Here is a 24,616-nt window from a genome sequence, read left to right as displayed (position 1 = left end):
GAGAAGACTGCGACCTTAACGCAGCGCCATAGCCACTCAGCCATCGTGATGCGCTGGCGTCAAAAATAAGTTCCGTGTACAAATCGACTTAAATTCTATCTTCATCGTCATTTCATTTCAAAGAACATATGCTTTAGCTACTTTTGAACCCCACCCAGTGTCCTGTATCTGAGTGCCATCCTTGTCCAAACTGCTGGGGGTTAAGGAGCTTCTCATTGCTGCATTCATCAGTTTGCTCCAATCAACAAGGACCAAAGTCCCGCTCAACCTGTTCCTCGCACGACGGTATTGAATGTCGAAGATCTGAGAGACGTGAAGTATCCAATTGGAGAGTTGCATTCTGGCGGCTGCAATATCTCTCCACAGCTGCTCCCTGTGCTGGTTTCAGAGACATGGAGCCGAACAACCCCTCCAGTGTCCAAACAGGTGAACGGTCATCTAGTAGAGGCGCCAGATGAGTGTTCTGGGAGAAGTCAACTTAGTCACATCGACTGCAGTGTGGGTAGGTGAAGAACAGGTGTCCAAGACCGGATCAGACTGAAAGCAAAACTTTGATACCAATAAAGAAAATCACAGATGTGCTGCTGACAAATAGCAACTTGTTTCCGTTTGGCGTGAGTGAGAACACGAATAGCAGAGGAATGTTTCGATCCATCGACTTCTGGGTAATGGATCCACCAAGCTTCCGCTGCGCCACTCTGATCGTGGTTGACTCTTTTCGGGGTCGGACTTGAGGCAAAGTTTGATGAAATCAGTAACAGCGTGATCAATGTTCCCAGACGGGTGAAACTGCCGTCCCGAACTTCGTTCTATGAAGATGATTCCAGTCACTCCCCACTTTCCCATCAGAACAACGTCACAGAATAAATCACATCACCTTCACAGAACAACCATTCAGCACGAAACTAAATTATCTGAACTGTGCTGACCAGAATCAGTGTGCTCAAACGTGTATTCTTGTTGAAAGAGAAAATGAGGAAGTGAATAGTTGTGTGGCTGCCGCAGGGCAGTAATGACGTACCTCCTGGTTTCAGGAGGAGAGTTCGGTAGGGAAACCGTGCTGGGCCATTACCCTGAGGACGAGGAATCGAGGCTGTTCTCTGCTATTTACATTCTTCCTCATACCAAAAGTAAACATAACGCACGGTCCTCCTGTTTGCCTTGCAGCAGATACCTGTCAGAAATGTCTTGCAGTCACATCCCGACATTAGTCCCTGGAATGAAGATGGGAGCATGACACATTACAACATTGTAAAGCTCACACAGAGGGAACCACGGAGAAAATGTTTTAAAGTCTCAGCATGTCTGACAGCATCTGCAAGGAGAGAAAAGAGCTGACTTTTCGAGTGCAGGTTACCCTTAGTCATAGCTGGACCGGAAACGTTCTCCAGTAGTACCCCACGGAGGGGCAATATAGATATATAACGATATCCAGTAATATCTCGCAGGGGGCCAATAAGGAAATAAATCTTTATCGAGCAATGAATCACAATAGAAACCGAGTTCCCATCTTCCCCTCTCGGATGGATGTGAACAGTCGAACGTGCCAGACTATTTACAAGAGAAGACGAATTTTACCCGGAGTCCTGGGATCACTATTAATTCCTCAACCAGAGTAACTGAAGCAGATTATCGAGTCATTAACTGGGCTTTTGCATGGACCTTGGGTAGGGTGCTCTTCCCAAGAGCCGGTGCAGACTCGATGGTCCGAATGGCCTCCTTCTGCACTGTAAATTCTATGATTCTATGATGTTGGGTCTTGCTGTGCGTATTTAAGCAGGAATCTCATGTCCTGAGACCAAAGCTTTCCCATTCAAAGGGAGGAATTGGAACTTCGTGAGGTTGAAAATCTCGCTGGAGAAATTTAATCTCGTGGAGGAAATGTCAATATCAGGAGTGGGATTTGAACCCACGTCTCCAGACTGCAACCTGAACGCAGCGCCTTTGACCACTCAGCCATCCTGATGCGCTGGCGGCAAAAGTAAGATCCGTGCACAAATCGACTTAAATTCTATCTTTATCGTCATTTAATTTCAAACAACATATGCTTTTCCTACTTTTGAATCCCAGCCAGTCTCCTCTATCTGAGTGCCCTCCTTGTCCAAGCCGCTGGAGGTTAAGGAGCTTCTCATTGCTTCATTGGTCAGTTTGCTTCAATCAACAAGTACCGAATCTCCGCTCTACCTGTTCCTCACACGAAGATGTTGAGAGACTAAAATCTGAACGATGTGAAGCATCCAATTGGAGAGTTGCGTTCTGGCAACGGCAATCTCCTTCCACAGCTGCTTCCGGTCTTGTTTTCACAGAAAAGTAGCCGAAGAACCCCTCCAGTGTCCAAACGGGTGAACGTTCATCCAGTAGATGCGCCAGAAGAGTGTTCTGGGAGAAGGCAACCTCGTCACCTCGACTGTACTGTGGGTAGCTGAAGAACAGGTGTCAAAGAGCGGATCGGAGTGAAAGCAAAGTTTTGATACTAATAAATAAAAAGGCAGATGTGCTGCTGACAAATCGCCACATGTTTCCGTTTGGTGTGAGTGAGAATATAAATAGCAGAGGATGGTTTCGATCCATCGACCTCTGAGTTATGGGCCCAGCACGCTTCCGCTGCGCCACTCTGCTCGTGGCTGACGTTCTTCGGCGTCGGTCTTGAGGCAAAGTTTGAAGAAATCAGTAACAACGTGAACAACGTTCCCAAAGAGGTGAAACTTTCTTCCCGAACTTCATTCTATGAATGTGATTCCAGTCACTCCCACTTTCCCATCAGAACAACGTCACAGAAGAAATCACATCACCTTCACAGAACAAACACTGAGCACGAAGGTAAATTAACTGAAACATGCTGACCAGAATCAATGTGCTAAAACGTGTGTTCTTGTTGAAAGAATTAATGAGGAAGTGAATAGTTGTGTGGCTACCGCAGGGCAGTAATGTTGTGTCTCCTGGTTTAAGGAGCAGAGTGCCGCAGCGGAAGCGTGCTGGGTTATTAGCCTGAGGTCGAGGATTCGAGGCTGTTCTCTGCTATTTACATTCTCCCTCACACCAAAAGTAAACATAACACACGTTCCTGTTTGCTTTGAAGCAAATACCTATCAGAATGTTTCTTGCAGTCTCATCCCGACATTAGTCCCATGAATGAAGAAGACATAAGGACATAAGAACTAGGAAGAGGAGTAGGCCATCTGGCCCCTCGAGCCGGCTCCGACATTTAATGAGATCATGGCTGATCTTTGTGGACTCAGCTCCACTCTCCGGCCCGTTCACCATATCCCCGAATCCCTTTATTCTTTAGAAAGGCATCTATCTTTTTCTTAAAAACGTTTAAAGAAGGAGCCTCAACTGCTTCACTGGGCAAGGAATTCCAGAGATTCACAACCCTTAGGGTGAAGAAGTTCCTCCTACACTCCGTCCTAAATCTACCTCCCCTTATTTTGAGGCTATGCCCCCTGATTCTGCTTTCCCCGACCAGTGGAAACAACCTGCCCGCATCTATCCTATCTATTCCCTTCATAATTTTATATGTCTCAATAAGATCGCCCCGCATCCTTCTAAACTCCAATGAGTACAGTCCCAGTCTGCTCAACCTCTCGTCATAATCTAATCGCCTCAACTCTGGGATCAACCTAGTGAATCTCCTCTGCAGTCCCTCCAGTGCCAATATGTCCTTTCTAAGGTAAGGAGACCAAAACTGAACACAATACTCCAGATGCGGCCTCACCAACACCCCATACAATTGCAGCATAACCTCACTAGTCTTGAACTCCATCCCTCTAGCAATGAAAAACAAAACTCGACTAGCCTTCTTAATCACCTGTTGCACCTGCACACCAACTTTTTGCGACTCGTGCACCAGCACACCCAGGTCCCTCTGCACAGCAGCATGTTTTAACATCTTACCGTTTAAATAATAATCCATTCTGCTGTTATTCCTCCTAACATGGATAGCCTCACACTTGGCAACATTTAACTCCATCTGCCAGACCCTAGCCCATTCACCTAACCTACCAAATCCTTCTACTGACTTCCGGTATCCTCTGCACTTTTTGCTTTACCACTCATCTTAGTGTCGTCTGCAGATTTTGACACATTGCACTTGGTCCCCAACTCCAAATCGTCTATGTAAATTGTGAACAACTGCGGGCTCAACACTGATCCTTGAGGGACCCCACTAGTTACAGGTTGCCAACCAGAGAAACACGCATTGATCCCCACTCTCTGCTTTCTGTTAGTTAACCAATCCTCTACTCATGCTACCACTTTACCCACAATGCCATGCATCTTTAGTTTATGCAGCAACCTTTTGTGCGGCACCTTGTCAAAAGCTTTCTGGAAATCCAAATATACCACATCCATTAGCTCCCCGTTATCTACTGCACTGGTAACGTCCTCAAAAAATTCTACCAAAGTAGTCAGACACGAACTACCCTTTGTGAACCCATGCTGCGTCTGCCCAATGGGACAATGTCCCTCCAGGTGCCCCGGTATTTCCTCCTTAATGATAGATTCCAGCATTTTCCCTACAACCGAAGTTAAGCTTACCGGCCTATAATTACTCGCTTCCTGCCGACCTCCTTTTTTAACCAGTGGTGTCACGTTTGCTACTTTCCAATCCTCTGGGACCACCCCAGAGTCTAGTGAATTTTGATAAATTATCACTAGTGCGTTTACAATTTCCCTAGCCATCTCTTTAACACCCTGGGATGCAGCCCATCAGGGCCAGGAGACTTGTCTACCTTTAGCCCCATTAGCTTGCCCAATATTGCCACCTTAGTGATTACAATCATCTCAAAGGTCCTCACCTATCATATCTTTATTTCCATCATGTTATTTGTGTCCTTCACTGTGAAGACTGACCCAAAAAACCTGTTCAGCTCCTCAGCCAATTCCCCGTCTCCTATTATTAAATCTCCCTTCTCATCTTCCAAAGGACCAATATTTACCTTAGCCACTCTTTTTTGTCTTATATATTTGTACGAAGTCTTACAACACCAGGTTCAAGTCCAACAGGTTTGTTTCGATGTCACTAGCTTTCGGAGCGCTGCTCCTTCCTCAGGTGAATGAAAAGATCTGAATGAAGAGGTCTCATTCACCGGGTGTGACTGCCTCCTGAAACAAAGCGTCCAGCATGACACATTGCAACATTGTAAAGCTCCCGCAGAGGGAACCACGGAGAAAATGTTTTAAAGTCACAGCAGGTCTGAAAGCATCTGCAGGGAGAGAAAAGAGCTAACGTTTCGAGTCCACGTGACAATTTGTCAAAGCTGCACGGGAAACGTTATCCAGTAGTACCCCATAGAGGGGCAATATTGATATATAACGATATCCAGTAATACCTCACAGTGGGGCAATAAGGAAATAAAGCTTATCGAGCAATAAATCACAATAGAAACCGAGTTCCCAACGTCCCCTCTCGGACGGTTGTGAACAAGCCGCACTATTTATAAGAAGAGAAGACGAATTTTACCCGGGGTCCTGAGATCAATATGAATTCCTCAACCAGAGTCACTGAAGCAGATTATCGAGTCATTAACTGGGCTTTTGCCTGTGGGGTCTTGCTGTGCGTATTTAAGCAGGAATCTCATGACCTCAGGCCAACGCTTTTCCAATGAAATTCCTGAGGTTGAAAATCTTGCTGGAGAAATTAAATCTCGTGGAGGAAAAGTCAATATCAGGAGTGGGATTCTAACCCACGTCTCCAAAAGCGACTGCGAGCTGAACGCAGCATCTTAGACCGCCTGGTCATCCTGATGCGTCATCGTCAAAACTAAGCTCCGTGCACAAATCGACTTAAATTCAATCTTCATCGTCGTTTCATTTCAAACAAGACATGCGTTTCCTCCTTTTGAACCCCAGCCAGAGTCCTGTATCTGAGTGCCATCCTTCCCCAAGCCGCTGGGGGTTAAGCAGCTTCTCATTGCTGCATTGATCAGTTGCTCCGATCAACAAGGACCGAATTCCGGCTCTATCCGTTCCTCACACGAAGGCACTGAGAGTCTATGATCGGAGCGACGTGAAGTTTCAAAGAACAAAGAAATGTACAGCACAGGAACAGGCCCTTCGGCCCTCCAAGCCCGTGCCGACCATGCTGCCCGACTAAACTACAATCTTCTACACTTCCTGGGTCCGTATCCTTCTATTCCCATCCTATTCATATATTTGTCAAGATGCCCCTTAAATGTCCCTATCGTCCCTGCTTCCACTACCTCCTCCGGTAGCGAGTTCCAGGCACCCACTGTGCTCTGTGTAAAAACACTTGCCTCGTACATCTACTCTAAACCTTGCCCCTCTCACCTTAAACCTATGCCCCCTAGTAATTGACCCCTCTGCCCTGGGGAAAAGCCTCTGACTATCCACTCTGTCTATGCCCCTCATAATTTTGTATACCTCTATCAGGTCTCCCCGCAACCTCCTTCGTTCCAGTGAGAACAAACCGACTTTATTCAATCGCTCCTCATAGCTAATGCCCTCCATATCAGGCAACATTCTGGTAAATCTCTTCTGCACCCTCTCTAAAGCCTCCACATCCTTCTGGTAGTGTGGCGACCAGAATTGAACACTATACTCCAAGTGTGGCCTAACTAAGGTTCTATACAGCTGCAACATGACTTGCCAATTCTTATACTCAATGCCCCGGCCAATGAAGGCAAGCATGCCGTATGCCTTCTTGACTACCTTCTCCACCTGTGTTGCCCCTTTCAATGACCTGTGGACCTGTACTCCTAGATCTCTTTGACTTTCAATACTCTTGAGGGTTCTACCATTCACTGTATATTCCCTACCTGCATTAGACCGTCCAAAATGCATTACCTCACATTTGTCCGGATTAAACTCCATCTGCCATCTCTCTGCCCAAGTCTCCAGACAATCTAAATCCTGCTGTATCCTCCGACAGTCCTCATCGCTATCCGCAATTCCACCAACCTTTGTGTCGTCAGACCAGTTACATTTTCCTCCAAATCATTTATATATACTACAAAGAGCAAAGGTCCCAGCACTGATCCCTGTGGGACACCACTGGTCACAGCCCTCCAATTAGAAAAGCATCCGTCCATTGCTACTCTCTGCCTTCTATGGCCTAGCCAGTTCTGTATCCACCGTGCCAGCTCACCCCTGATCCCGTGTGACTTCACCTTTTGTACTAGTCTACCATGAGGGACCTTGTCAAAGGCCTTACTGAAGTCCATATAGACAACATCTACTGCCCTACCTGCATCAATCATCTTAGTGACCTCCTCGAAAAACTCTATCAAGTTAGTGAGACACGACCTCCCCTTCACAAAACCGTGCTGCCTCTCACTAATACGTCCATTTGCTTCCAAATGGGAGTAGATCCTGTCTCGAAGAATTCTCTCCAGTAATTTCCCTACCACTGAAGTAAGGCTCACCGGCCTGTAGTTCCCGGGATTATCCTTGCTACCCTTCTTAAACAGAGGAACAACATTGGCTATTCTCCAGTCCTCCGGGACATCCCCTGAAGACAGCGAGTATCCAAAGATTTCTGTCAAGGCCTCAGCAATTTCCTCTCCAGCCTCCTTCAGTATTCTGGGGTAGATCCCATCAGGCCCTGGGGACTTATCTACCTTAATATTTTTTAAGACACCCAACACCTCGTCTTTTTGGATCACAATGTGACCCAGGCTATCTACACCCCCTTCTCCAGACTCAACATCTACCAATTCCTTCTCTTTGGTGAATACTGATGCAAAGTATTCATTTAGTACCTCGCCCATTTCCTCTGGCTCCACACATAGATTCCCTTGCCTATCCTTCAGTGGGCCAACCCTTTCCCTGGCTACCCTCTTGCTTTTTATGTACGTGTTAAAAAGCATTGGGATTTTCCTTAACCCTATTTGCCAATGACTTTTCGTGACCCTTTCTAGCCCTCCTGACTCCTTGCTTAAGTTCCTTCCTACTTTCCTTATATTCCACGCAGGCTTCGTCTGTTCCCAGCCTTTTAGCCCTGACAAATGCCTCCTTTTTCTTTTTGACGAGGCCTACAATATCACTCGTCATCCAAGGTTCCGAAAATTGCCGTATTTATCTTTCTTCCTCACAGAAACATGCCGGTCCTGTATTCCTTTCAACTGCCACTTGAAAGCCTCCCACATGTCAGATGTTGATTTGCCCTCAAACATCCGCCCCCAATCTATGTTCTTCAGTTCCCGCCTAATATTGTTATAATTAGCCTTCCCCCCAATTTAGCACATTCATCCTCGGACCACTCTTATACTTGTCCACCAGTACTTTAAAACTTACTGAATTGTGGTCACTGTTACCGAAATGCTCCCCTACTGAAACATCTACCACCTGGCCGGGCTCATTCCCCAATGCCAGGTCCAGTACCGCCCCTTCCCTAGTTGGACTGTCTACATATTGTTTTAAGAAGCCCTCCTGGATGCTCCTTCCAAACTCCGCCCCGTCTAAGCCCCTGGCACTAAGTGAGTCCCAGTCAATATTGGGGAAGTTGAAGTCTCCCATCACCACAACCCTGTTGTTTTTACTCTTTTCCAAAATCTGTCTACCTAGCTGCTCCTCTATCTCCCGCTGGCTGTTGGGAGGCCTGTAGTATACCCCCAACATTGTGACTGCACCCTTCTTATTCCTGATCTCTACCCATATAGCCTCACTGCCCTCTGAGGTGTCCTCTCGCAGTACAGCTGTGATATTCTCCCGAACAAGAAGCACAACTCCGCCTGCCCTTTTACATGCCCCTCTATCCCGCCTGAAACATCTAAATCCTGGAACGTTTAGCTGCCAATCCTGCCCTTCCCTCAACCAGGTCTCTGTAATGGCAACAACATCATAGTTCCAAGTACTAATCCAAGCTCTAAGTTCATCTGCCTTACCCGTAATGCTCCTTGCATTAAAACATATGCACTTCAGGCCACCAGACCCGCTGTGTTCAGCAGCTTCTCCCCGTCTGCTCTGCCTCAGAGCCACACTGTCCCAATTCCCTAGTTCTCCCTCAATGCTCTCACCTTCTGACCTATTGCTCCCGTGCCCACCCCCCTGCCATACTAGTTTAAACCCTCCTGTGTGACACTAGCAAACCTCGCGGCCAGGATATTTCTGCCTCTCCGGTTTAGATGCAACCCGTCCTTCGTATACAGGTCACACCTGCCCCGGAAGAGCTCCCAGTGGTCCAGATAATGGAAACCCTCCCTGCTACACCAGCTATTTAGCCACGTGTTTATCTGCTCTATATTCCTATTTCTAGCCTCACTGGCACGTGGCACAGGGAGTAATCCCGAGATTACAACCCTCGAGGTCCTGTCTTTTAACTTTCTGCCTAGCTCCCTGAACTCCTGCTGCAGGACCTCATGCCCCTTCCTGCCTATGTCGTTAGTACCAATATGTACAACGACCTCTGCCTGTTTGCCCTCCCCCTTCAGGATTCCCTCTACCAGTTCGGAGACATCCTGGACCCTGGCACCATGGAGGCAACATACCATCCTGGAGTCTCTTTCACGTCCACAGAAGCGCCTATCTGTGCCCCTGACTATAGAGTCCTCTATTACTATTACTCTTCTGCGCTTTGACCCTCCCTTCTGAACATCAGAGCCAGCCGTGGTGCCACTGCTCTGGCTGCTGCTGTTTTCCGCTGATAGGCTATCCCCCCCCGACAGTATCCAAAGGGGTATATCTGTTCGAGAGGGGGACAACCACAGGGGATTCCTGCACTGACTGCCTGCCCTTTCTGGTGGTCACCCATTTCTCTGCCTGCACCTTGGGTGTGACCACATTTACATAACTGCTATCTATGATGCTTTCCGCCACCTGCATGCTCCTAAGTGCATCCAATTGCTGCTCCAACCGAACCATGCGGTCTGCGAGGAGCTCCAGTTGGGTGCACTTTCTGCAGATGAAACCATCCGGGACGCTGGAAGCCTCACGGACCTGCCACATCTCACAGTCAGAGCACAGCACCCCTCTAACTGACATTGCGTCAATTAATTAAAATTAAAATTTGTCTTTTTTAAAAAATATTTTTATAAAAATTTCAAAGTTACTGTCAACTATCTGTTTCCTAGCACTAGATTTCTAATAGAAATGCGATAGCTAACTATAATACTCTCCGATCTCTGGCTTAGATATCCCTCTAAATTATAATTAAGTTATTATGTTTAATTAGTTACCAAATACTCAAAATTTTTTTAAATTTAGGGTAGAATCCCAACCAGCCACTCAGGCCACAGCTTTTCTGTGATGTCACTTCAGTTTCCCCCCGACACACACAATTTGAAAAAAGGTATAAAAGTAAAAATAAGTAAAAATCACTTACTTACCTTCTAACCTTCTGAGTGTCTTAGATGTTCTCAGGTTCTCTCGCTGACAGAGACTGCTCCTCCACCTCCGAACCTTGACCTGCACAATGCTAATAATATAATATGGCACTTACCAGAATTTATTTGTTGGGGGGGGGGGGGGGGGGGGGGACTTCCCAGAGGTCCGTGGGTCGAACTTCCGGCTCCCGCCTTATATATAAACAAATAAAACAGAAAAGGTGAACAGACACGGGACCAGGTAAGGCTTGTTAAAGGAAGTACTCACCTCCCAGAAGGCCCCTGCGCACCGCTGCCGCCCAAATCCAAAGGGCTGCTCCTGTAAAGGTAAGTGGTTTTAACGTCTCTACTCGCCTCCCAGAGGGCCCCTGCGCACCGCTGCCGCCGAAATCCAAAGGGCTGCTCCTGTAAACGCGAGGCTTTTTAAAATAAGTACTCACCTCCCAGAAGGCCCCTGCGCACCGCTGCCGCCGACTGGAGAGTTGCATCCTGACGACTGCAATCTCTCTCCACAGCTGCTTCCGGTGCTGCTTCCGCAGACAAGTCGCCGAGAGAAATCCTCCAGTGTCCAAACAGGTGAACGTTCATCCAGTAGAGGGAGAAGAGTGTTCTGGGAGAAGTCAACTTAGTCACCTCGCTGCACTGTGGGTCGCTGAAGAACAGGTGTCAAGGAGCGGATCAGACTGAAAGCAAAACTTTGATACTAATAAAGAAAAAGGCAGATGTGTTGCTGACAAATAGCGACTTGTTTGCTTTTGGTGTGAATTAGAAAATAAATAATAGAGAATGGTTTCGATCCATTGACCTCTGGGTTATGGGCCCAGCACGCTGCCGCTGCGCCACTCTGCTCGTGGTTGATTCGTTGCGGGGTCGGACTTGAGGTAAAGTTTGAAGAAATCAGTAACAGCGTGATCAATGTTCCCAGAGAGGTGAATCTGTCGCCCCGAACTTCATTCTATGAAGGTGATTGCAATCACTCCCCACTTTCCCATCAGAACAACGTCACAGAAGTAATCACATCACCTTCACAGAACAACCATTCAGCACGAAACTAAATTATCTGAACCATGCTGACCAGAATCAGTGAGCTCAAACGTGTATTCTTGTTGAAAGAAAAAATGAGGAAGTGAATAGTTGTGTGGCTGCCGCAGGGCAGTAATGACGTACCTCCTGGTTTAAGGAGCAGAGTGCGGTAGGGAAACCGTGCTGGGCCATTACCCTGAGAACGAGGAATCGAGGCTGTTCTCTTCTATTCACATTCTACCTCGCACCAAAAGTAAACAGAACTCACGTTCCTGTTTGCTTTGCAGCAAATACCTATCAGAAATTTCTTGCAGTCTCATCCCGACATTGGTCCCAAGAATGAAGGAGACAGCATGACACAGTGCAGCATTGTAAAGCTCACACATAGGGAACCACGGAGAAAATGCTTTAAAGTCTCAGCAGGCCTGGCAGCATCTGAAGGGAGAGAAAAGAGCTAACGTTTCTAGTCCACGTGACAATTTGTCAAAGCTGCACGGGAAACGTTATCCAGTAGTACTCCACAGAGGGGCAATATAGATAAATAACGATATCCAGTAATACCTCACAGTGAGGCAATAAGGAAATGAGGTTTATCGAGCAATAAATCACAATAGAAACCGAGTTCCCAACTTCCCCTCTCGGACGGATGTGAACAATCCAACCAGCCACGCTATTTATAAGAAGAGAAGACGAATTTTACCCGGAGTCCTGGGATCACTATAAATTCCTCAACCAGAGTAACTGAAGCAGATTACCGAGTCATTAGCTGGGCTTTTGCATGTTGGGTCTTGCTGTGCGTATTTAAGCTGGAATCTCATGTCCTGAGACCAAAACTTGCCCATTCAATTGGAGGAATTGGATCTTCGTGAGGTTGAAAATCTCGCTGGAGAAATTTAACCTCGTGGAGGAAAAGTCAATATCAGGAGTGGGACTTGAACCCACGTCTCTAGAAAAGACTGCAATCTGAACGCAGCGCCTTGGACCACTGGGCCATCCTGATGCGCTGGCATCAAAAGTACGATCCGTGCACAAATCGACTTAAATTCTATCTTTATCGTCATTTCTTTTCAAACAAGATATGCTTTTCCTACCTTTGAATCCCAGCCGGTCACCTCTATGTAAGTGTTCTCCTTGTCCAAACCGCTGGATGTTAAGGAGCTTCTCATTGCTTCATTGGCCAGTTTGCTTCAATCAACAAGTACCGAATTACCGCTCTACCTGTTCCTCACACGAAGATGTTGAGAGACTAAGATCTGAACGATGTGAAGCATCCAATTGGAGAGTTGCATTCTGGCGACGGCAATCTCTTTCCGCAGTTGCTTCCGGTGCTGCTTTCACAGAAAAGTAACCGAAGAACCCCACCAGTGTCCAAACAGGTGAACGTTCATCCAGTAGACGCGCCAGAAGAGTGTTCTGGGAGAAGGCAACTTAGTCATCTCGACTATACTGTGGGTGGCTGAAGAACAGGTGTCAAAGAGCGGATCTAACTGAAATCACCATTTTGATACTAATAAAGAAAAAGGCAGATGTGCTGCTGACAATACGCCACATGTTTCCGTTTGGTGTGAGTGAGAATATAAATAGCAGAGGATGGTTTCGATCCATCGACCTCTGGGTTATAGGCCCAGCACGCTTCCGCTGCGCCACTCTGCTCGTGGTTGACGCTCTTCGGCGTCGGTCTTGAGGCAAAGTTTGAAGAAATCAGTAACAACGTGAACAACGTTCCCAAAGAGGTGAAACTTTCTTCCCGAACTTCATTCTATGAAGGTGATTCCAGTCACTCCCACTTTCCCATCAGAACAACGTCACAGAAGAAATCACATCACCTTCACAGAACAACCATTGACACGAAGGTAAATTAACTGAAATATGCTGACCAGAATCAGTGTGCTCAAAATTGTGTTCTTGTTGAAAGAATAAATGAGGAAGTGAATAGCTGTGTGGCTGCCGCAGGGCAGTAATGTTGTATCTCCTGGTTTAAGGAGCAGAGTGCCGCAGCGGAAGCGTGCGGATTAGCCTGTGGTCGAGGATTCGAGGCTGTTCTCTGCTATTTACATTCTCCGTCACACCAAAAGTAAACGTAACGTACGTTCCTGTTTGCTTTGAAGCAAATACCTATCAGAATGTTTCTTGCAGTCTCATCCCGACATTAGTCCCAGGAATGAAGGAGACAGCATGACACATTACAACATTGTAAAGCTCACACAGAGGGAATCACGGAGAAAATGTTTTAAAGTCTCAGCAGGTCTGACAGCATCTGCAAGGAGAGAAAAGAGCTAACGTTTCTAGTCCACGTGACAATTTGTCAAAGCTGCACGGGAAACGTTATCCAGTAGTACTCCACAGAGGGGCAATATAGATATATAACGATATCCAGTAATACCGCACCGTGGGGCAATAAGGAAATAAGGTTTATCGAGCAATAAATCACAATAGAAACCGAGTTCCCAACTTCCCCTCTCGGACGCATGTGAACAATCCAACCAGCCACACTATTTATAAGTTGAGAAGACGAATTTTACCCGGGGTCCTGGGATCAATATGAATTCCTCAACCAGAGCCACTGAAGCAGATTATCGAGTCATTAACTGGGCTTTTGCCTGTGGGGTCTTGCTGTGCGTATTTAAGCAGGAATCCCATGACCTCAGGCCAACGCTTGTCCAATGATCTTCCTGAGGTTGAAAATCTGGCTGGAGAAATTAAATCTCGTGGAGGAAAAGTGAATATCAGGAGTGAGATTCTAACCCACGTCTCCAAAAGAGACAGCGAGCTGAACGCAGCATCTTAGACCGCCTGGCCATCCTGATGCGTCGTCGTCAAAACAAATCTCCGTGCACAAATCGACTTAAATTCAATCTTCATCGTCGTTTCATTCCAAACAAGACATGCGTTTCCTCCTTTTGAACCCCAGCCAGAGTCCTGTATCCGAGTGCTCCAAATGTGGCCTTACCAAAGTTTTGTACAGCTGCATCATCACCACACGGCTCTTAAATGCAACCCCTCTGTTAATGAACGCTAGCACACCATTGGCCTTCTCCACAGCTCTATCCACTTGAGTGGCAACTTTCAAACATCTATGAACATAGTCCCCAAGATCTCTCTGCTCCTCCACATTGCCAAGAACACTACCCTTAACCCTTTATTCCGCATTCATATTTGTCCTTCCAAAATGGACAACCTCACACTTTTCAGGATTAAACTCCATCTGCCACTTCTCAGCCCCGCTCTGCATCCTATCTATGTCTCTTTGCAGCCGACAATGGCCTTCCTCACTATCCACCATCTTCGTATCGTCTGCAAATTTACTTACCCACCCTTCAATTCCCTCATCACGTCATTAATGAAAATCACAAACAGCAGAGGACCCAGAACTGATCCCTGCGGTACGCCACTGGTAACTGGGATCCAGGCTGAATATTTGCTATCCATCACCACTCTCTGACTTCTTTCGGTTAGCCAGTTCGTTATCCAACGGGCCAAATTTCCCACTATCCCATGCCTCCTTACTTTCTGCATAAGCCTACCATGGGGATCCTTATCAAATGCCTTTGTAAAATCCATGTACACTACATCCACTTCATTACCTTCATCCACATGCTTGGTCACCTCCTCAAAGAATTTAATAAGACTTGTTAAGCAAGACATACCTCTCACAAATCCGTGCTGACTATCCCTAATCAAGCAGTGTCTTTCCAGATACTCAGAAATCCTATCCCTCAGTGCCCTTTCTATTACTTTGCCTACCACCGAAGTAAGACTAACTGGACTGTAATTTCCAGGGTGATCCCTAGTCCCTTTTTTGAACAGGGGAACGACATTCGCCACTCTCCAATCCCCTGGTACCACCCCTGCTGACAGTAAGGACGAAAAGATCATTGCCGACGGCTCTGCAATTTCATCTCTTGCTTCCCATAGAATTCTTGTATATATTCCGTCAGGCCCGGAGGACTTGTCTATCCTCAACTTTTACAAAATGCCCAACACATCTTCCTTCCTGACAAGTATTTCCTCGAGCTTACTGTTTCACACTATCCTCTCCAACAATATGGCCCCTCTCATTTGTAAATACTGAAGAAAAGTACTCGTTCAAGACCTCTCCTATCTCTTCAGACTCAATACACAATCTCCCGCCACTGTCCTTGATCGGACCTACCCTCGCTCTAGTCATTCTCATATTTCTCACATGTGTGTAAAAGGCCTTGGGATTTTCCTGGATCCTACCCGCCAAAGATTTTTCTTGCCCTCTCTTAGCTCTCCGAATCGCTTTCTTTAGTTCCCTCCTGGTTATCTTGTATCCCTCCAGCGCCCTGACTGAAACTTGTGTCCTCAGCCTTACAGATGTCTCCTTCTTCCTCTTAACAAGACATTCAACCTCTCTTGTCAACAATGGTTCCCTCACTCGACCATCTCTTCCCTGCCTGACAGGGACATACATATCAAGGATACGTAGTACTTGTTCCTTGAACAAGTTTCACATTTCACTTGTGTCCTTCCCTGTCAGCCTATGTTCCCAACTTATGCACTTCAATGCTTGCCTGACAACATCGTATTTACCCTTCCCCCAATTGTAAACCTTGCCCTGTTGCACGCACCCATCCCTCTCCATTACTAAAGTGAAAGTCACAGAATTGTTGTCACTATCTCCAAAATGCTCCCCCACTAACAAATCTATCACTTGCCTTGGTTCATTACCAAGTACCAAATCCAATATAGCCTCCCCACTGGTCGGACAATCTACATACTGTGTTGGAAAAGCTTCCTGGACACACTGCACAAACACCACCCCATCCAAACTATTTGATTACTCATGGACAAAGAGGAGAGTGGTCCTAAAGAAAGAGTGCTAAATTGGGGAAAGGCCAAGTATAACAAAATTCGGAAGGAACTAGGGAATGTGGATTGGGAGCAGCTCTTTAAGGGTAAATCCACATTTGAAATGTGGGAGTCTTTTAAGGAAAGGTTGATTTGATTGCAGGACAGACATGTCCCTGTGAAATTGAGGGATAGAAATGGCAAGATTAGGGAACCATGGATGAAGGGTGGAATTGTGAGACTTGCGAAGATGAAAAAGGAAGCATACATAAGATCTAGGCGACTTAAATCTGATGAAGCTTTGGAGGAATATCGGGAAAGTAGGACACATCTCAAACGCGCAATAAAGAGTTCTAAAAGGGGTCATGACTTATCTTTGGCTAACAGGGTTAAGGAAAATCCCAAAGCCTTTTATTCGTAGAAAGGAGCAAGAGGGTAACTAGAGAAAGGATTGGCCCACTCAAAGACAAAAGAAGGAATTTATGCGTGGAGTCAGAGGAAATGGGTGAGATTCTTAATGAGTACTTTGCATCGGTATTCACCAAGGAGAGAGACATGACGGATGTTGAGGCTAAGGATGGATGTTTAAATACTCTAGGTCAAGTCGGCATATGGAAGGGGGAAGTTTGGGTATTCTAAAAGGCATTAAGGTGGAGAAGTCCCCAGGTCCGGATGGGATCTATCCCAGGTTACTGAGGGAAGCGAGGGAAGAAATAGCTGGGGCCTTAACAGATATCTTTGCAGCATCCTTGAGCTCTGGTGAGGTCCCAGAGGACTGGAGAATTGCTAATGTTGTCCTTTTGTTTAAGCAGGGTAGCAGAGATAATCGTGGGAATTATAGACTTGTGAGCTTGACGTCAGTGGTAGGCAAACTGTTGGAGAAGATACTGCGTGATAGGATCTATTGACATTTGGAAGAAAATAGACTTATCAGTGATAGGCAGCATGGTTTTGTGCAGGGAAGGTCATAACTTACAAAGCTAATAGAATTCTTTGAGGAAGTGACAACGTTAATTGATGAGGGAAGGGCTGTAGATGTCATATACATGGACTTCAGTAAGGCGTTTGATAAAGTTTCCCATGGCAGGTTGATGGAAAAAGTGAAGTCGTATGGGGTTCAGGGTGTACTAGCTAGATGGATAAAGAACTGGCTGGGCAACAGGAGACAGAGAGTAGTGGTGGAAGGGAGTGTCTCAAAACGGAGAAAGGTGACTATTGGTGTTCCACAGGGATCCGTGCTCGGAGCACTGTTGTTTGTGATATACATAAATGATCTGGACGAAGGAATAGGTGGTTTGATTAGCAAGTTTGCAGATGATATTAAGATTGGTGGAGTTGCAGATACCGTGGAGGACTGTCAGAGAATACAGGAAAATATAAATAGATTGGAGAGTTGGGCAGAGAAATGGCAGATGGAGTTCAATCCAGGCAAATGCGAGGTGATGCATTTTGGAAGATCTAATTCAAGAGCGGACTTTACGGTCAATGGGAGAGTCCTGGAGAAAATTGATGTAGAGACAAATCTGGGAGTACAGGTCCATTGTACCCTGAAGGTGGCAACGCAGGTCGATAGAGTGGTCAAAAAAGCATACAGCATGCTTGCCTTCATCGGACGGGGTATTGAGTACAAGAGTCGGCAGGTCATGTTACAGTTGTCTAGAACTTTGGTTAGGCCACAGTTGGAATACTGCATGCAGTTCTGGTCGCCACATTGCCAGAAGGATGTGGATGATTTAGAGAGGGTGCAGAAGAGGTTCACCAGGATGTTGCCTGGCATGGAGGGTGCTAGCTATGAAGAAAGGTTGAATAGATTAGGATTGTTTTCGTTGGAAAGACGGAGGTTGAAGGGGGACCTGATTGAGGTCTACAAAATTATGAGAGGTATATACAGGGTGGATAGCAACAAGCTTTTTCCAAGAGTGGGGGTGTCAATTACAAGGGGACACGATTTCAAGGTGAGACGGGGAAAGTTTAAGGGAGGTGTGCGTGGAAAGTATTTTACGCAGAGGGTGGTGGGTGCCTGGAACGCTTTGCCAGCGGAGCTGGTAGCGGCGGGCACGATAGCGTCATTTAAGATGCATCTAGACAGATACATGAACGGGCGGGGAACAGAGGGAAGTAGATCCTTGGAAAATAGGCGACAGGTTTTGATGAAGGCTCTGGATCGGCGCAGGCTGGGAGGGCCGCAGGGCCTGTTCCTGTGCTGTAATTTTATTTGTTCTTTGTTCTTTGTAAAGAGTTTCCACTCAATGTTTGGGAAGTTGAAGTCACCCATGACTACTACCCTGTGATTTCTGCACCTTTCCAAAATCTGTTTCCCAATCTGTTCCTCCACATCTCTGCTAATATTTGGGCCCACAGAAAACTCCCAACAAGGTGACCGCTCCTTTCCTATTTCTGACTTCAACCCATACTACCTCAGTAGGCAGATTCTTCTCGAACTGCCTGTCTGCAGCTGTTATACTATCTCTAATTAGCAATGCCACCCCCCACCTCTTTTACCACCCTCCCTAATCGTATTCAAACATCTATAACCAGGGACCGCCAACAACCATTTCTGCCCCTCTTCTATCCAAGTTTCTGTGATGGCCACCACATCATAGTTCCAAGTACCGATCCATGCCTTAAGTTCACCCACCTTATTCCTGATGCTTCTTGCGTTGAGGTATACACACTTCAACCCATCTCCGTGCCTGCAAGTACTCTCCTTTGTCAGTGTTCCCTTCCCCACTGCCTCATTGCACGCTTTGGCGTCCTGAATATCGGCTACCTGAGTTGCTGGACTACAAATCCGGTTCCCATTCCCCTGCCAAATTAGTTTATACCCTCCCGAAGATTACTAGAAAACCTCCCTCCCATGATATTGGTGCCCCTCTGGTTCTGATGCAACCCATCCTGCTTGTACAGGTCCCACCTCCCACAGAATGCACTCCAATTATCCAAATACCTGAAGCCCTCCCTCCTACACCATTCCTGCAGCCACGTGTTTAACTGCTCTCTCTCCCTATTCCTAGCCTCGCTATCACGTGGCACCGGCAACAAACCAGAGATGACAACTCTGTCTGTTCTGGCTTTTAACTTCCAGCCTAACTCCGTTTATTACCTCCACACCCTTTTTCCTACCTAACTCTTTGATAGCAATGTGCACCACGACTTCTGGCTGCTCACTCTCCCCCTTAAGGATCCTGAAGACACGATACGAGACATCCCTGGCACAGGCACCCGGAAGGCAGCATACCTTCTGGGAGTCTCGCTCGCGACCACAGAATCTCCTATCTATTCCCTTAACCATTGAATATCCTATTACGATTGCTTTTCTCTTCTCCCCCTTCCCTTCTGAGCCCCAGACGCAGACTCAGTGCCAGAGAGCTGGCCGCTAAGGCCTTCCCACGGTAGGTCATTCACCCCCCCCCCCCCCCAACCCCCCACCCCCAACAGCGTCCAAAATGGTATACTTGTTTTGATGAGGAACGGCCACGAAGGATCCCTGCGCTGTCTGCCTGTTTGTTTTCTTTCCCCTGACTGTAATCCAGCTACTCTTGTCCTGTACCTTGGGTGTGCTTACCTCCCTGTAACTATTCTCTATAACCCCCTCTGCCTCGCGGATGATCCGAAGTTCATCCAGCTCCAGCTCCAGTTCCCTAACACGGTCTCTGAGGAGCTGGAGTTGGGTGCACTTCCCTCAGGTACAGTCAGCGTGGACACCGGTGGTATCCCTCACCACCCACATCCTACAGGATGAGCATGTAACTGCCCTAGCCTCCAACCCTTCTTGCCTTACAGAATATAGCTGCCCTGTGGATCAACTGGACTTCCGGCCTCTGACTCTGCTCCCAGTCAGCTGCACACTCTATAAACTCCTGGTTCCAAAGAACAAAGAACAAAGAAATGTACAGCACAGGAACAGGCCCTTCGGCCCTCCAAGCCCGTGCCGACCATACTGCCCGACTAAACTACAATCTTCTACACTTCCTGGGTCCGTATCCTTCTATTCCCATCCTATTCATATATTTGTCAAGATGCCCCTTAAATGTCCCTATCGTCCCTGCCTCCACTACCTCCTCCGGTAGTGAGTTCCAGGCACCCACTACCCTCTGCGTAAAAAACTTGCCTCGTACATCTACTCTAAACTTTGCCCCTCTCACCTTAAACCTATGCCCCCTAGTAATTGACCCCTCTACCCTGGGGAAAAGCCTCTGACTATCCACTCTGTCTATGCCCCTCATAATTTTGTATACCTCTATCAGGTCGCCCCTCAACCTCCTTCGTTCCAGTGAGAACAAACCGAGTTTATTCAATCGCTCCTCATAGCTTATGCCCTCCATACCAGGCAACATTCTGGTAAATCTCTTCTGCACCCTCTCTAAAGCCTCCACATCCTTCTGGTAGTGTGGCGACCAGAATTGAACACTATACTCCAAGTGTGGCCTAACTAAGGTTCTATACAGCTGCAACATGACTTGCCAATTCTTATACTCAATGCCCCGGCCAATGAAGGCAAGCATGCCGTATGCCTTCTTGACTACCTTCTCCACCTGTGTAGCCCCTTTCAGTGATCTGTGGACCTGTACTCCTAGATCTCTTTGACTTTCAATACTCTTGAGGGTTCTACCATTCACTGTATATTCCCTACCTGCATTAGCCCTTCCAAAATGCATTACCTCACATTTGTCCAGGTTAAACTCCATCTGCCATCTCTCCGCCCAAGTCTCCAGACAATCTAAATCCTGCTGTATCCTCAGACAGTCCTCATCGCTATCCGCAATTCCACCAACCTTTGTGTCGTCTGCAAACTTACTAATCAGACCAGTTACATTTTCCTCCAAATCATTTATATATACTACAAAGAGCAAAGGTCCCAGCACTGATCCCTGTGGAACACCACTGGTCACAGCCCTCCAATTAGAAAAGCATCCCTCCATTGCTACCCTCTGCCTTCTATGGCCTAGCCAGTTCTGTATCCACCTTGCCAGTTCACCCCTGATCCCGTGTGACTTCACCTTTTGTACTAGTCTACCATGAGGGACCTTGTCAAAGGCCTTACTGAAGTCCATATAGACAACATCTACTGCCCTACCTGCATCAATCATCTTAGTGACCTCCTCGAAAAACTCGATCAAGTTAGTGAGACACGACCTCCCCTTCACAAAACCGTGCTGCCTCTCACTAATACGTCCATTTGCTTCCAAATGGGAGTAGATCCTGTCTCGAAGAATTCTCTCCAGTAATTTCCCTACCACTGAAGTAAGGCTCACCGGCCTGTAGTTCCCGGGATTATCCCTGCCACCCTTCTTAAACAGAGGAACAACATTGGCTATTCTCCAGTCCTCCGGGACATCCCCTGAAGACAGCGAGGATCCAAAGATTTCTGTCAAGGCCTCAGCAATTTCCTCTCCAGCCTCCTTCAGTATTCTGGGGTAGATCCCATCCGGCCCTGGGGACTTATCTACCTTAATATTTTTTAAGACACCCAACACCTCATCTTTTTGGATCACAATGTGACCCAGGCTATCTACACCCCCTTCTCCAGACTCAACATCTACCAATTCCTTCTCTTTGGTGAATACTGATGCAAAGTATTCATTCATTCCGTTCTCGCTCTTTGCTGAAATGAAATTAAAGGAGCACCTTACTAACTCCTCGTCTAACTCCCTCAGTCACCAAACACTCACTGTAGCAGTCAAATGCACCAAATTCATCATTCAGAGCAAACAAAGTGTGCACTGTAGCTGGATCACTTTTATACTGTGAATCTAGCCTCTGGAGACTGGCCTAATCCAATTAGCTAATTAATAAGCTCCAGCTGCAAGTACCTACAAGTAGAACCTTTGTTTAAAGCTCGTTGAAAATTCACCTTCTCAACCAAACAGGAACTTTTAAATTAATTAACTAAATAAAAGAAAGACTAGACTTTAGATCAAAATTAACCCTTATACACCCTCAGTCACGAAACTCTCACTATAGCACGCAAATGCACCAAATTCAGAACTCAGTGAAGAACGCCTCCAGTGGACAAACAGGAGGAACTTCATTCAGTGGAGGCGGCAGAGGAGGATTCTGGAAGAGGTCAACTGAGTCACCTCGACTGTACTGTGGGCAACCGAAGAACAGGTGTCAAGGAGCGGTTAAGCGCCAAACACGTCCCTCCCTACTTTTCCTCAAAACTGCTCCCGTGTTCAGTCAATGGCACCATATCGATCGCACAGATGTTAAAAAGTGCTTTGCAGGGTTCGTCCGGGATTGGAACCCGGGACCTCTGGCATTTTATCGCAGCAGAATTGCCTACGAGAGAATCGCCAAAGCGAGAATCACCAAAGGTGATCAACGTCCCGCTGAAACAATCTTACCATTACTTCCCAACCGAAGCTTATTTTATTAACTCAATGGGCTTCTTAATTCCTGTTGAATTTGGTTTGGTTGTTAAAGTAAAATCCAAATAAACTATTTTTTGTCCCTTGCTTATCTTATCGGGATCATTGGGTCAATTTGGTTCTTTCTGGTTTGTTGGCCTCCACTGCGAACAGAACAATAGACATCCGGGACCAATCTTTATAAATAGAAGCGTCGAGCGCATTCTTCATAATGCAGATTCTTCATAAAATTCTGAAAGAGAATTGGAAAATGTTGGATTACTCGGCTGGTCTGGCAACATCTGTGGAGAGAGAAAGAGAGTTACAGTTCCGAGTCAAGTATGACCCTGCTTCTCATACTCTGTTTCCCTCTCTACAGATGCTGCCAGGCCTGCTGGGATTTTCCAGCATTTTCTGTTTTTATCACGGGACTACCGCCAGCTCTCGGCGACCAACGTGGACACGGTGGGCAAAATGGATTTCGCCTGATCTGTAACTATTCAATGATTCTCTAAACGAGAGTGTAAGATCTGATCAAAGTGAAGTATCCAATTGGAGAGTTGCATCCTGGAGATTGGAATCTGTCTCCACAGCTGCTTCCGGTGCTGCTTTCACAGACAAGTAGCCGAAGAACCCCTCCAGTGGACAAACATGAGGAAATTCATCCAGTGGAAGCGGCAGAGGAGGATTCTGGAAGAGGTCAACTGGGTCACCTCGACTGTACTGTTGGCAGCCGAAGAACTGGCGTGAAGAAGTGGTTAAGCTCTAAACATGGCCCTCGCTCCCTCCCTCCCTTTCCTCCAAACTACTCCCGAGTTCAGTCAATGGCACCATATCGATCGTACAGATTTTAAAAAGTTATTTGCACAGTCCGCAATCTGAACCCGGGATCTCTCTCATTTTATGGCAACAGAAGATCCTAAGCGAGAATCATCCCACTAGACCAACGAGCCAGCCGGTGGTCAGCGTGCCGCTGACACCATTTTACCATTACCTCCCAAGCAAAATTTATTTTATCAACTCAATGGGCTTCTTAATTCCTGTTCAATTTGGTTTGGTTGTTAAAGTAAAATCGAAAGAAACTCTTTTTTGTCCCTTGCTTTTCTCATCGGGGTCATTGGGTCAATTTGGTTCTTTCTGGTTTGTTGGCCTCCGCTGCGAACAGAACAATAGACATCCGGGACCAATCTTTATAATTAGAAGCGTCGAGCACAAGGGCAATGCCGCTATGGAAATTCTTCATAAAATCCTGAAAGAGAAATATAAAATGTTGGATAACTCGACTGGTCTGGCAACATCTGTGGAGAGAGAAAGTTACAGTTCCGAGTCCAGTATGCCACTGCCTCCCATTCTCGGTTTCCCTCTCAGTCAATGTCTGGTACTGTATGTGAGGGTGGGATTCAGTCTCTATCAGACATTGGTACTGAATGTCAGTGTGGAAATCATTCTGTATTTATCAATCACAATTCTTGTTTGGGAAACGTGAGATGAATACGTAACATCAGTATGGCTGTAACAGATAGAGAAAGTCACACAGAAAGAGACTATCAGGATACACACAGTGACACACACAAAAGGTGCAGTGCAAACCAGCAAGATACTGAGATGGAGAAATTGGGTATTTAGGAAAATGTGTTTTCTGCTGCACACAGAGAGGCCCTGTTTGTAAATATATATCCTGCTGTGTAACCGTGCTCTCTGATGTGTAACTGAGCTCTCAGCTGTGTAACTGAGCTCTCTGCTGTGTGACTCTTCTCTCTGTCGTGGAACAATGACTCTGCCGGTGACAGATCTGCACTGCACTAATTGGAGGGCTGTGACCAGTGGTGTTCCACAGGGATCAGTGCTGGGACCTTTGCTCTTTGTAGTATATATAAATGATTTGGAGGAAAATGTAACTGGTCTGTTTAGTAAGTTTGCAGACGACACAAAGGTTGGTGGAATTGCGGATAGCGATGAGGACTGTTAAAAGATTACAGCAGGGTTTAGATTGTTTGGAGTCTTGGGCGGAGAGATGGCAGATGGAGTTTAATCCGGACAAATGTGAGGTAATGCATTTTGGAAGGTCTAATGCAGGTAGGGAATATACAGTGAATGGTAGAACCCTCAAGAGTATTGAAAGTCAAAGAGATCTAGGAGTACAGGTCTACA

At 46.6% G+C, this 24,616-nt stretch overlaps 4 non-coding genes across 4 annotated transcripts; all 4 read right to left on the bottom strand.

Annotated features, from left to right (window-relative positions):
• Window positions 1–1,888: 1,888 nt before the first annotated feature.
• trnal-cag (transfer RNA leucine (anticodon CAG)) lies at window positions 1,889–1,966 on the bottom strand. Its single transcript has one exon. It is a non-coding gene; the product is annotated as a tRNA-Leu (tRNA).
• Window positions 1,967–2,547: 581 nt separating this feature from the next.
• On the bottom strand, window positions 2,548–2,619 carry trnam-cau (transfer RNA methionine (anticodon CAU)). The gene has a single exon. It is a non-coding gene; the product is annotated as a tRNA-Met (tRNA).
• A 9,601-nt stretch (window positions 2,620–12,220) lies between these two features.
• trnal-cag (transfer RNA leucine (anticodon CAG)) lies at window positions 12,221–12,303 on the bottom strand. Its single transcript has one exon. It is a non-coding gene; the product is annotated as a tRNA-Leu (tRNA).
• Window positions 12,304–12,884: 581 nt separating this feature from the next.
• Window positions 12,885–12,956, bottom strand: trnai-uau (transfer RNA isoleucine (anticodon UAU)). The gene has a single exon. It is a non-coding gene; the product is annotated as a tRNA-Ile (tRNA).
• Between the last annotated feature and the right edge of the window lie 11,660 nt (window positions 12,957–24,616).

This window comes from Scyliorhinus torazame, chromosome 24, assembly GCF_047496885.1.
Source record: "Scyliorhinus torazame isolate Kashiwa2021f chromosome 24, sScyTor2.1, whole genome shotgun sequence".
NCBI lineage: Eukaryota > Metazoa > Chordata > Chondrichthyes > Carcharhiniformes > Scyliorhinidae > Scyliorhinus > Scyliorhinus torazame.
Note: the sequence above shows the minus strand (reverse complement) of the source record. Positions and strands in the feature narration are given on the sequence as shown.